Source organism: Pongo pygmaeus, chromosome 12 (assembly GCF_028885625.2).
Source record: "Pongo pygmaeus isolate AG05252 chromosome 12, NHGRI_mPonPyg2-v2.0_pri, whole genome shotgun sequence".
Taxonomy (NCBI): domain Eukaryota; kingdom Metazoa; phylum Chordata; class Mammalia; order Primates; family Hominidae; genus Pongo; species Pongo pygmaeus.
In genome coordinates, this window is record NC_072385.2 from 24,902,293 (window position 1) to 24,914,107 (window position 11,815).

The 11,815-nt window shown below is 39.6% G+C and overlaps 1 long non-coding RNA gene and 1 pseudogene across 1 annotated transcript; one reads left to right on the top strand and one right to left on the bottom strand.

The window, feature by feature from the left end:
• Positions 1-3,644: 3,644 nt before the first annotated feature.
• Positions 3,645-5,680, bottom strand: LOC129030770 (Krueppel-like factor 4; annotated as a pseudogene).
• An 802-nt stretch (positions 5,681-6,482) lies between these two features.
• LOC134737839 (uncharacterized) lies at positions 6,483-9,429 on the top strand. The gene is made up of 3 exons (XR_010123213.1): positions 6,483-6,717; positions 8,447-8,677; positions 9,378-9,429. It is a non-coding gene; the product is annotated as an uncharacterized LOC134737839 (long non-coding RNA).
• The last annotated feature ends 2,386 nt before the right edge of the window (positions 9,430-11,815 follow it).

Sequence of the window (11,815 nt, forward strand, 5' to 3'; positions counted from 1 at the left end):
TAGAATACCTTCAGCATACAGGGTGACAAAGTCTTTCCCTCAAAAGCCAGAAGTTCAGAAACCTGTAACCGAGTCATCCACGGGACCTTACGAGTAAGTGTGGGCTGAAGAGAGAGACACTGGCTTTAACCTCAGATAAAAGGTATTCCATTCTCACTGCCTTGTAGCCTCTCATACTCAGAAAGGAAGGTGAGGCTAGGTCCTGACTATTCATTCTTCCAGACTGTGAAAGTTTTTGATGCTGACTCAGAGAAATGTCCTCTGCTTACTAAAATCTAACGTCTATTAACATTCTGCTGCAAAAGAGATAGGCCTTGTCTTGTCACAGTCCTCTCAACCTGTGCCCATATGTTCCACTCCTCTGGCCCTTACTGAACCATGATGACTGCCAGAATCACTCTGAAATTCTTCTGCCCCTGTCCGTCTTCTGGCCCAGTTCTCGGAACACAGGTCCCTGTCTATCCGCTTTCCAATGATCTGTCCATGCCCTTCAAATTCACAACATAAGAAAAGTTGATCATGAAAATATCCCAGAATGGGAAATACAGGTTCCCTGTTTTGTCTGAGACCAGCAATGCAGATGCAGGATTCTAGGGGAGGAGGAGAAAGCAAAAGTTGATGCCCTTGAAACTGCTCAGTCACATCCTTGTGACATCTAAAAGGGTAAAAGGTATTCAGGGTTAAATAATTGGAACAGAAAGAGGACAGTCAAGTTCAGGCATATACGGAGAAAGAGAGCTTCTATCAGAGCCTGACACCAAGTAAAACTCTTTCTTTAATGGAATGCACCCATAAATGTGTCAGAAAAATAACCCTTGGTGAGGAAAAGCAAAGTTGTAGAGAACAAGGGATAAAGAAGACAACAAGCAACATTTCCTGCCTATTTCAAAATAATTCTTGAGTGCTTACATTTCCTGGAATTGCCATGAGGCTACTGTGTATTATCACCCACTGTGAAAAGGTCAGCTGAGAGTAATATGGTATCATGGTTAAGAGCAATGTCTTGAAGCTAAATTGCCTGGGTTTGATTCCCCAACTCACTGCTCATAAGCCTCATTCCCAGAACAAAGTGCCTTTCTCAAAGCCTTGTGCGTGGGTGTGGGGAGTATGGGTGTGTTAGGCATATTTTTATATAATATAGTATTTGTATATTCACAGTAATTGTGTGTGTGTGTATTTGTGTGTGTGTGTGTATATATATATAAAAATATATATATGTGCTGGGATTATAGGTGTCAGCCAATGCGTCTGGCTTACTCTCACTTTTAATTATTGTCTTAGAAGCATACATGATTCAATTTGTTTTTCAATTCACGAATATATCTAATGGTTAGAGATGTATTTTTTAACTTAACTGTCATGTTTTGCTGATAATAAAATTATGATATCTTTATTTCTATTCAACCCTCACATTATTTACTTCTTTTTCTTGTCTAGTTGCATTGAAAAGGACATCGAGCAAGATGTTGAACACAAGTGGTGATAACAGGGCTTATATCTCATTCCCATTCCTAAGTAGAAGCTTTCAAATTCTCTGTTAAGTATGGTACTGGCTCTAAGTTATTACCTTCTTATTAGAGAAAGTTCATGGCTATTTAAGTTTTTTTAATAGTGCTTTCAAAATTGTACATGACCATTTTATTGTATCAAATATTTACTTCCTCTTTTTACAGGAACAATAATATGTATTTCATCCTGTTCATGTGGTGAGTACTTATTTCAATTTCTGATGTTACATTAGTCAACCTTTCTAGAATAAGCTCCACTTGGAGATGATATGAATTTATCTCTCACAAGATTTGATTAGCTAGCTAACTTTTTTGAATTGTTGCACCTATATTTATTTTAGAGTCTGTTCTGCAATTTGCATTTCTTGTAACACACTTATCAGGATCGAAGATCAAAATTATATGTTGGAGCTTGGCACAGCAGCTAGAGCCTGTCATCAGAGCCCTTTGGGAGGCCAAGACAGGAGGATCACTCGAGCCTAGAAGTTTTGGGCTTCAGTGAGCTATGATCTTGCCATTGCACTATAGCCTGGGCAACAGAGAGAGAAGCTGTTTACAAAAAGTAAAAGAAAAACACAACAGAAAAGCAAAGTTACGAGTTGGGAGGTATTACTGCTTTTTTCTGTTCTCTAGAAGGGTTCGTCTAAAAGTGTGTGATTTTTTTCTTAAATGTCGTAAATATTTCACTGAAAAAGATCACCGGGTTTTTCATTGGGAGAAGTTTTGTTTTTTAAATACTAGGGTAAATTTTTAGAATCTACATCATGTCTTAGATTTGTCTATGATTTCTTCTGTTGGTTTTTGTCAGATATGTTTTTCAGGGAAATTTCTCATTTCATCTAAATCATTAAGTGTATGAGCATAAAAGTCGTCTTAAAATCTTCTTATTAACATATTCATTTGTGGACGACCTAAGTGTTTGCCTATTTATTTTTGATTTGAACCCCTCTTCTCCATTTTTTAATTGAGTCTTACTAAGAATTTATCAATTTAATTTATCTGTGTAAAGAGCCTACTTTTGGCAGGTGTGGTGGCTCACACCTGTAATCCCAGCACTTTGGGAGGCCGAGGTGGGTGGGTTATTTGAGGTTAGGAGTTGGAGACCAGCCCAGCCAACATGGTGAAACCCCAACTCTACTAAAAATACAAAAATTAGCCAAGCGTGATGGTGTGTGCTTGTAATCCTAGCTACTCGGGAGGCTAAGGAAGGAGAATCACTTGAACCTGGGTGGCAGAGGTTGCAAGGAGCCGAGATCGCACCACTGCACTCCAGCCTGGATGACAGAGTGAGACTCTGTCTCAAACAAAAAAAAAAAGCATACTTTTGACTTCGTTGATTTTATCTACTGTATGATTTTTAATCAATATTCTACAATTATTTTATTTTTTTTTAGATTTTGGCATGAATTTACTTTTCTTTTTTTTTTTAATATTATAGGTTTATTTAAAACTTAATTCTCACCTTGAGTATGCAAAATACAAACTCCACAAAATGTTCATTTTACTTTGTAGTTTACAAATATACAAAATAGACGTTTGCTTAAATTTATATTACATATTTATTAAGGCAAGGAACTATATAGAAAAACACATTTGTTCTGCTTAAGGCATACTTGGGAATAAACCATTGTACAAATTATTGCACATCTGAAACCACAGTGCATAACAGACTGTCTGCATACAAATGCTAAAGAAGTAAACCAGGTATATTACCTGACTTAGGTCATAAATGTAGATCGGAAGACAAATATAGATTTTCCTTGTCAAAGTATGCAGCAGTTTGAAAACTTTGGCTTCCTTGTTTGGTACCTTTAGAACCAAGACTCACCAAGCACCATCATTTAGGCTATTTAAACATGTTTTCTGTACCTGAATTTCTTCCTCTGCTTCTAACATCAATGGCTTTTAGAAGGTAAAGAGAATACAAGGTGATCTTTTATGCTTATATTGCATCAATACACAATTCAAGGGAATTCTGGTCTTCCCTCCCCCCAACTCACGGATATAATTTATACCCTGATATCCACAACTTCCAGTCACCCCCTTGGCATTTTGTAAGTCCAGGAATATTCAGGTTGGATTTAGAATTGGAATGATAGAAGATCCAGTCACAGACCCCATCTATTCTTTGAATTCCTCATTTTTCCTGATTATCCACCCACAAGATGACTCAGTTGGGAACTTGACCATGATTGTAGTGCTTTCTGGCTGGGCTCCTTCCATCATCGGGAAGACAGTGTGAAAAGTAAAAAATACTGAATTCTCTTCTGGCAGTGTGGGTCATATCCACTGTCTGGGATTTAAAAATGCCTCTTCATGTGTAAGGCAAGGTGGTCCGACCTGGAAAATGCTCGGTCGCATTTTTGGCACTGGAACGGGCGGTGCCCAGTGTGTTTACGGTAGTGCCTGGTCAGTTCATCTGAGCGGGCGAATTTCCATCCACAGCCGTCCCAGTCACAGTGGTAAGGTTTCTCACCTGTGTGGGTTCGCAGGTGTGCCTTGAGATGGGAACTCTGTGTAGGTTTTGCCGCAGCCCGCGTAATCACAAGTGTGGGTGGCGGTCCTTTTCCGGGGCCACGATCGTCTTCCCCTCTTTGGCTTGGGCTCCTCCGGCATGCACGAACCGGGTGGCATGAGCTCTTGGTAGTGGAGCGGCTGCATCTGGTCGGGCAGGAAGGATGGGTAATTGGGCCCCGGGTGGGGATGGAAGCCGGGGGGAAGCGGCAGGGCAGGGTGACAGTCCCTGCTGCTCAGCACTGCCTCAAGACCCAGGGTCGGGGTAGTCCTGCTGGGGAGCTGCCGCCCCAGGGGGAGGTCGTGTGCAGCCGGCCGGTGGCCATTGCTGAGAGGGGGTCCAGCGCCCAAGTGGGTGCACGAGGAGACCGCCTCCCGCTTGATCTTGGGACACGTGCGCGGCGGCCCGCCGTTGTAGGGCGCCACCACCACCGGGTGGCTGCCGTCAGGGCTGCCTTTGCCGACGCTGATGACCGACGGGCTGCCGTACTCGCTGCCAGGGGCGCTCAGCGACGCCTTCAGCACGAACTTGCCCATCAGCCCGCCACCTGGCGGCTGCGGCTGCTGCGGCGGAATGTACACCGGGTCCAATTCTGGCCGCAGGAGCTCGGCCACGAAGCCGCCCGAGGGGCTCACGTCGTTGATGTCCGCCAGGTTGAAGGGAGCTGTCGGAGGGGGAGCGGACTCCCTGCCATCAAGAGGCCTCCGCCCGTCCCGCCCGGCGCCACCCCGGGTCGTTCCCGGCCCGGATCGGATAGGTGAAGCTGCAGGTGGAGGGCGCGCTGGCAGGGCCGCTGCTCGACGGGGACGACGAGGAGGAGGCTGACGCTGACGAGGACACGGTGGCGGCCACTGACTCCGGAGGATGGGTCAGCGAATTAGAGACGATAAAGTCCAGGTCCAGGAGATCGTTGAACTCCTCGGTCTCTCTCCGAGGTAGGGGCGCCAGGTTGCTACCGCCGCAAGCGGCACCGGCTCCGCCGCTCTCCAGGTCTGTGGCCACGGTCGCCGCCGCCAGGTCATAGGGGCGGCCGGGAAGCACCGGGGGAAGTCGCTTCATGTGGGAGAGCTCCTCCCGCCAGCGGTTATTCGGGGCACCTGCTTGACGCAGTGTCTTCTCCCTTCCCGCCGGGCCAGACGCGAACGTGGAGAAAGATGGGAGCAGCGCGTCGCTGACAGCCATGTCAGACTCGCCAGGTGGCTGCCTCATTAATGTGGGGGCCCAGAAGGTCCTCGGGAGCCCGAAGCAGCTGGGGCACCCGAACCCCAAAGTCAACGAAGAGAGGAAACGAAGCCAAAACCCAAAAACCCAAATTGGCTGAGATCCTTCTTCTTTGGATTAAATATAAATTGGAAGCGTCCTTTTTAAAAAGTTCCTTTGTATACAAAAGTTCTTAGAAAAGTTGTAAACTCAAAAATAGACAATCAGCAAGGCGAGTAAGTAGGTCTGGTGGCCGGGCTGCGCTCTCTTCCCCTCAGCAGCGTCCCCCACCACTGTCGCGGTCGCCTCGAGTGCTGCCGTGGGCGCAGGGGCTGTGGCCGGGGCGGCGGGCGGGCGGTGCCGCCAGGTGAGACTGGCTACCGTGGCGCGGAGCTGCGAACTGGTCGGCGGCGCAGGGCGCGGAGTCCGGAGAGTTGTGTGGAGCGCGCGCGGCCATGGGCGCGGGGCGCGGGCCACGGGCGGGTGGGAGGGTGGGGGGCCAGAGGGACGGGGAGGGTCACTCGGCGGTTCCCGGTGCCTCCGCCGCCCGCCACCGCCTCTGCTCCCCGCGCGCCCGCAGACACGTTCGTTCTCTCTGGTCGGGGAACTGCCCAATTTACTTTTCTTTATCTGGCTCTTTGGGATAGACCTTCATTTGTAAATAACAGATGAATATAATGCTATACATTTTCTTCTTAATATTGTTTTAATTAAATCTCAGAAGTTTTCTTTCTATATATCTTGAATATTATCCCATGAAAAATATATTCATTGCTTTTCTTTAATTCATGCATTTGCAGAGAAACTGTAAAGGAAAGAGAAGAAAATACTTTTTCAAACCTTTATTTTAAGTATAGCAATACATGCGCGGGTTTGTTACATGGGTAATCTTGTGTCATCAGGGTTTGTTGTATAGATTATTTTATCAACCAGGTCTCAAGCCTAGCACCCATGAGTTATTTTTCCTGATCCACTCCCTCTTCTAACCCCCCACCCTCCTATAGGCCCCAGCGTGTGTTGTTCCCCTCTATGTGTCCATATGTTCTCATCATTTAGCTCCCACTTATAAGTGAGAACATGCACTATTTGGTTTTCTGTTCCTGTGTTAGTTTGCTAAAGATAATAGCCTCCAGCTCCTTCCCTGTCCCTGCAAAAGACATAATCTAATAATTTTTTATGGCTGCATAATGGGAATACATTTTCTAGTTACATTATAAAACAATAAGAAACAACTGAAATTAATTTTAATAAAAATTGTTAACCAAATATATCCAATATGTTTCGACATGATTAACATGACAAATATTAGTAAGATATTTTATATTGTTACTCTTTTGTTGTTTGTTTTGAGACAGGGTCTTCCTCTGTCACCCAGGCTGGCATGCAGAGATGTGCATTCCAACTAACTGCAGCCTCAACATCCTGTGCTCCAGCAATCCTGCCACCTCAGCCTCCCCAGTAGCTGGGACTACAGCTGCTTGCCACAACACCCGGGTAAATTTTTTTTGGTAATGATGAGGTTTCACAATGTTGACCAGGCTGGTCTCAAACTTCTTGAATCATGAAACGTCCCACTGCAGCCTCCCATGGGCTGGTTTTACAGGCACGATCCACTGCACTCTGCTTTCTTACTTTTCGTGCTAAATTTTTGAAATTGTGCACTAGAAGATCTGAAGTAAGAGAAGTGTTAAAAAAGATGAGGCCCCCAAATTGCAAGAACCACAGAGAGTAATAAACTGTGGTCCAAAGGTAATCAGACAGATTTAAACTCATATACAGAAAAACCAATCTAAAAAGAAAGGAAACATTGATTATAAAGCAAGATTCTTGACTTGGTGATTGCAGACTTTGTGATTAGCCATTTTCTATAATGGTAAAATTCAGGTCAGGCCATGAGAGTGGAGGCAGAGATACAATAAAGGAGAAGTTCTTTCAACCAGACCTCACAATCTAGTAGAAGTAGCAGACACACTAGTAAAGCAACAATCCCAGTACAACATGGAAACTGCCACAAATATCTATCTATTAGACATATAGAATTAAAGATCAAATCGTTTGCATGAGTCTTGAAGAATGAATGGAAATTTTCCAGGTGAATAAACAGTAACAGTTGTCCAGGTTCAGACAAATGCCTGCATAAGGGAGAATTTTCTGTCTAAGGTGGTTTTCAATACCTGCAATTCTCGGCAGATGAGCAATGCTTTGATGGTCCAGAAAAAATCGAGGGATGAGTTAAAAGTGTATTTGTGGAATGCAACTTTTTATAAATCCAAAAAGTAACTTTTAAAAGGAGACTATGGATGGATTTCTGAATCACAAGTAAGGGAAACTCTGTCAGAGAGGACTTCCAACTGGACAATTTCAAATGAGGAATCTTTAGCTCATTTGAAATACCAAGGTCTTAGAAAAAGAGAACAGAGGCCATGGACTGGAGACGAGAGTGTGTTTTAAACAGGGTGGTCAGAAAATGCCTCAATGGAAAATTCATATTGAGACAACGTCTTGAAGAGGAAGGCAAACACAAGTGTGTGTGTGTGTGTGTGTGTGTTGTGTGTGTGTGTGTGTGTACTTAGAGAGAGAAAGAGAGGGAGAGAGAATTCTAGGTGAAGAAAACAACATGTGCAGTAATGTTGAGTTTGTGTTTATTTTGAGGGCTGAGGAACCACAAAGAAGTCTATGTTTTATGTTAAAGTCAGTATGAAAGGCAATGGAAAGAAATGAGATTAGAGAGACAAAGAAGGCCAGATCATAAACGAACCCTTATTAGCATAGGTTTTGCTTGGTGAAATGCATTGAGCTGAGCATGCTAGTCTGAGGCTATTTCACACGTGATGAATTTAAATAACTTGCCCCAAATTTCAGAAATGAAAATAATTATTTCCTTTCTAGTCAATATAGCTCTAGAGTCTAACTATTAAGCAGGAACTGTCTGACTTTTGTATAAATATGGGTTGGAAAAGAGGAATCCAATTTGTTTTTCTTCTTTGTGACTATCTTAGAAAAAACACTTTATCATGAATAAAGTGAATATATTTGGGTAGATACATCTATGTTGGTTGATCTTCATGCAGAAAAGAAAAAAGAGTAAAATTTCATATAGTCTGAGAATTGGCAAGACCAAGAGTTAAAATATGGGATGTTCAAGAGACAAAGAGGAATCAGTGAGATTCAATAGGAGATGAGTAAATCGGTTTTGTTTTTGACTAACCCATTGTTACTGCAGGATTATGTGAATTTAAAGATAGAAGCAATCAGAGCTGAATATCGGAAGATGCCTGCATTTCTCCATGAAGAACAGAAACATCATTTGGAGATGCTTCAAAAGGAGGACAAAGACAATTTTTAGCAACTCAATAAAAGCAATGCCAGAATGGCCCATGAGAGGGAGATTTTAAAAGGAATGTATGAGGAGCTGAAGGAAATGTCCCATAAACCAGATGTGGAGCTAATCCAGGTACTGACTGACCATGGGGTATCAGGATGTGGAACATTCATGTGCGCAGGTGTTTTTCCTCTTTCCTGAAATGCTTTCTTCCCTGTATTTCCACGACTTCTTTCCAGAAACACATTTCCATAACTCATGCTACTTTGTGGGTAGAGTATAGCCCCTCCAAGGGATTTTACCAGAAAAAAGGTCCCTCTTACTTTATCCACCAGCAACAAAACTTTGTGGAATGGTCAAGGTAACAGCCCTAATAAATATTCCCCATCTACAGTCAATAATATATTTTGGCTTTTTGAACATTTATAAAATAGTGAGCAGTTCATTTACATTAGGTCAATCTGGAGACATGGCAAGACTGGGAGTTTGGGGAATCTAAATATTATTTTTCATCCACTCACATTTATAATAGGGCCTAGGGAAGATGACTGGATAGGTTCTTCATAGTTACTGCAGAAGATAGACTCTCTGGACCTTTTCTCCCTTCATTTGTGTAAAGAATGTCTTCAAGACTCCGACTTCACCAGGACATTAATTCATAACAATATGAGAGACAAGGTTTTTCATTAGAGAAGAAATATAAAATGCTTTCCAGAAGGGAAAATGGCAGGAAAATAATATTTTCAGAAACTGCCTCCAGATCTCACACTGAACTTAGTGGAAGACTCATCTTGCAGAAAGCACAAACGCTTTCTTTTTCTTTTTTTTACAGGTGTTTGGAGACATATTACCCAGGTGCGTGTGTACCTGGATTTTAGCAGGTGTTCTTTCAGTTTCCACAAATATTAAACAGGATCTACTAAAGCGAAGGCATACATGATCAAGATATTAATATTACTTTTTCCTGGATCTACTTTCGCTCCCCCACCTTATGTAGTCATCTATTATGTTGCCACACTCAGTGATTTTACTGGACAGATGCAAAGAAAGTATCAGAAAAAAAAGGAGAAGAAGCAAACACCAATACATAAATGAATAAACAAAAAAAGAATGAAAGAAAACAAGCTTCTCAATTTCCGATTGTTTTATACCTCCAAATCCTGGATAGGTGAAAGATAAAGTGTTGTTTCCTGGATGGTGGGAAAGTCACCAGGGGAAGCAGCAGGAGAGAGAAGGGGAAAGTATTTTAGAAGTGAGAAAGTGTTGATGATTTGTTGTTTACATATATATATACACACACACATATATATATACACACACATACACATATATATAATCAGCTGATGTGCTGAAAAATAGATTAAACAAACTGTAAAGTGTTAGTGCCAGAAAAGCCTGGCCCTAAAGAAGAAGAGCACACTGACAGGCACCAGCAGACGCTGGCAGCCATTAATGGTACAATGACATGGAAATCAGCTGAGAGCTCTTGGAGGTGAGCCCTGCTGCTGAGACGTTTTACTGCAGGGGAACACCACCTTCCCACTCCATCCCCCTCCTGGCACACCATTTATCTGCTGAAAGCTGCTTTCACCAATCAATAAATCTTGCACTCATTCTCCAAGTCCACATATGATCCAAGTTTTCTGGCACACTAAGGCAACAACCCTAGGATACAGAAAGCACTCTGTCCTTGCAAAAAGGCAGAGGGTCTAATTGAGCTGGTTAACACAAGCCATTTGTGGACAGCTAAGCTAAAAGAGCACACTGTAACACAAGCCCACTGGTGCTTTTCTTTTATAATACTATAAAATCTAAAACTTAAAGAAATGTCACTTTTATTTACTACTATACTCCAGGAAATAATAACACTTAATCAGTTAATATAATGTCTAGGACATAATGGATATGTAACAAATATTTCAATAATTAAACTTAAAAATGCATAAGAGAGATTTGAAAGCTTTGATGTTAAAGATAGGAGCATTAATTTAATGGTTTGCATTTTTTAGGATTTTAGGTTGATGTGAAAACAAATTAAATTCTAGAAGCTTATTTTTTTATTATTATTATTATACTTTAAGTTTTAGGGTACATATGCACAATGTGCAGGTTAGTTACATATGTATACATGTGCCATGCTGGTGTGCTGCACCCATTAACTCGTCATTTAGCATTAGGTATATCTCCTAATGCTATACCTCTCCCCTCCCCCACCCTAAACCTCATGCATTTTCCATTTTTTTAGAAAGTTTCCTATGTTTGTTGGGATGCAGGGATTATAGAGAGTGTATTAGCACAGAAGCCTAATGTGTGGGTGTGTGATAAAGTCATGGTGGTTATTCATTATTTATTTTATTTTATATATATATAAATACATATTAATATATATAAATATATAAATATGTCAAATATATATCAATATATAACAATATATAAATATACAGAAAATATATATAAATATATGTATGAATATATATAAAAATATGTATAAATATATACATAAATATATATAAATATATAAATATATCAATATACATAAATACATAAATATATCAATATACATAAATATACAAATATATATAATATACAAAATATCTACATAAATATATAAATATATAATGTATAATATATAAATATATATGAAAATATATATAAATAAACATATGAATATATAAATATATAAAATGTATGTATATATATAAATATAAAAATATATATCAATATATAAAAAAATAAAAATATATAGAAATATAAAAAATATATAAATATATAAATATATAAATAAATATATAAATATATAAAAATATATATAAAAAAATATATGTAAATATATAAATAAATATGTAAATATATAAATACATGTGAATATATAAATATATAAATATATAAATAAGTATATAAATATATAGATGTATATAAATATATAAATATATAGAAAAATATATATCTAAATATATAAATATATATCTAAAAACATAAAAATATATATAAATATATAAAAATATAAAAAATATATAAATATATAAATATATAAATATAAAGGTACATAAATATAAATATATATAAATATAAAGGTACATAAATATACATATATAAATATAAAGGTACATAAATATACATATATAAATATATAAATACATAAATATATATAAAAATATATAAATATATGTAAACATATACAAATATATAAATAAATATATAAATATATAAATATATAAACATATATAAATATATAAATATATATGAATATATATAAATATATATAAATAT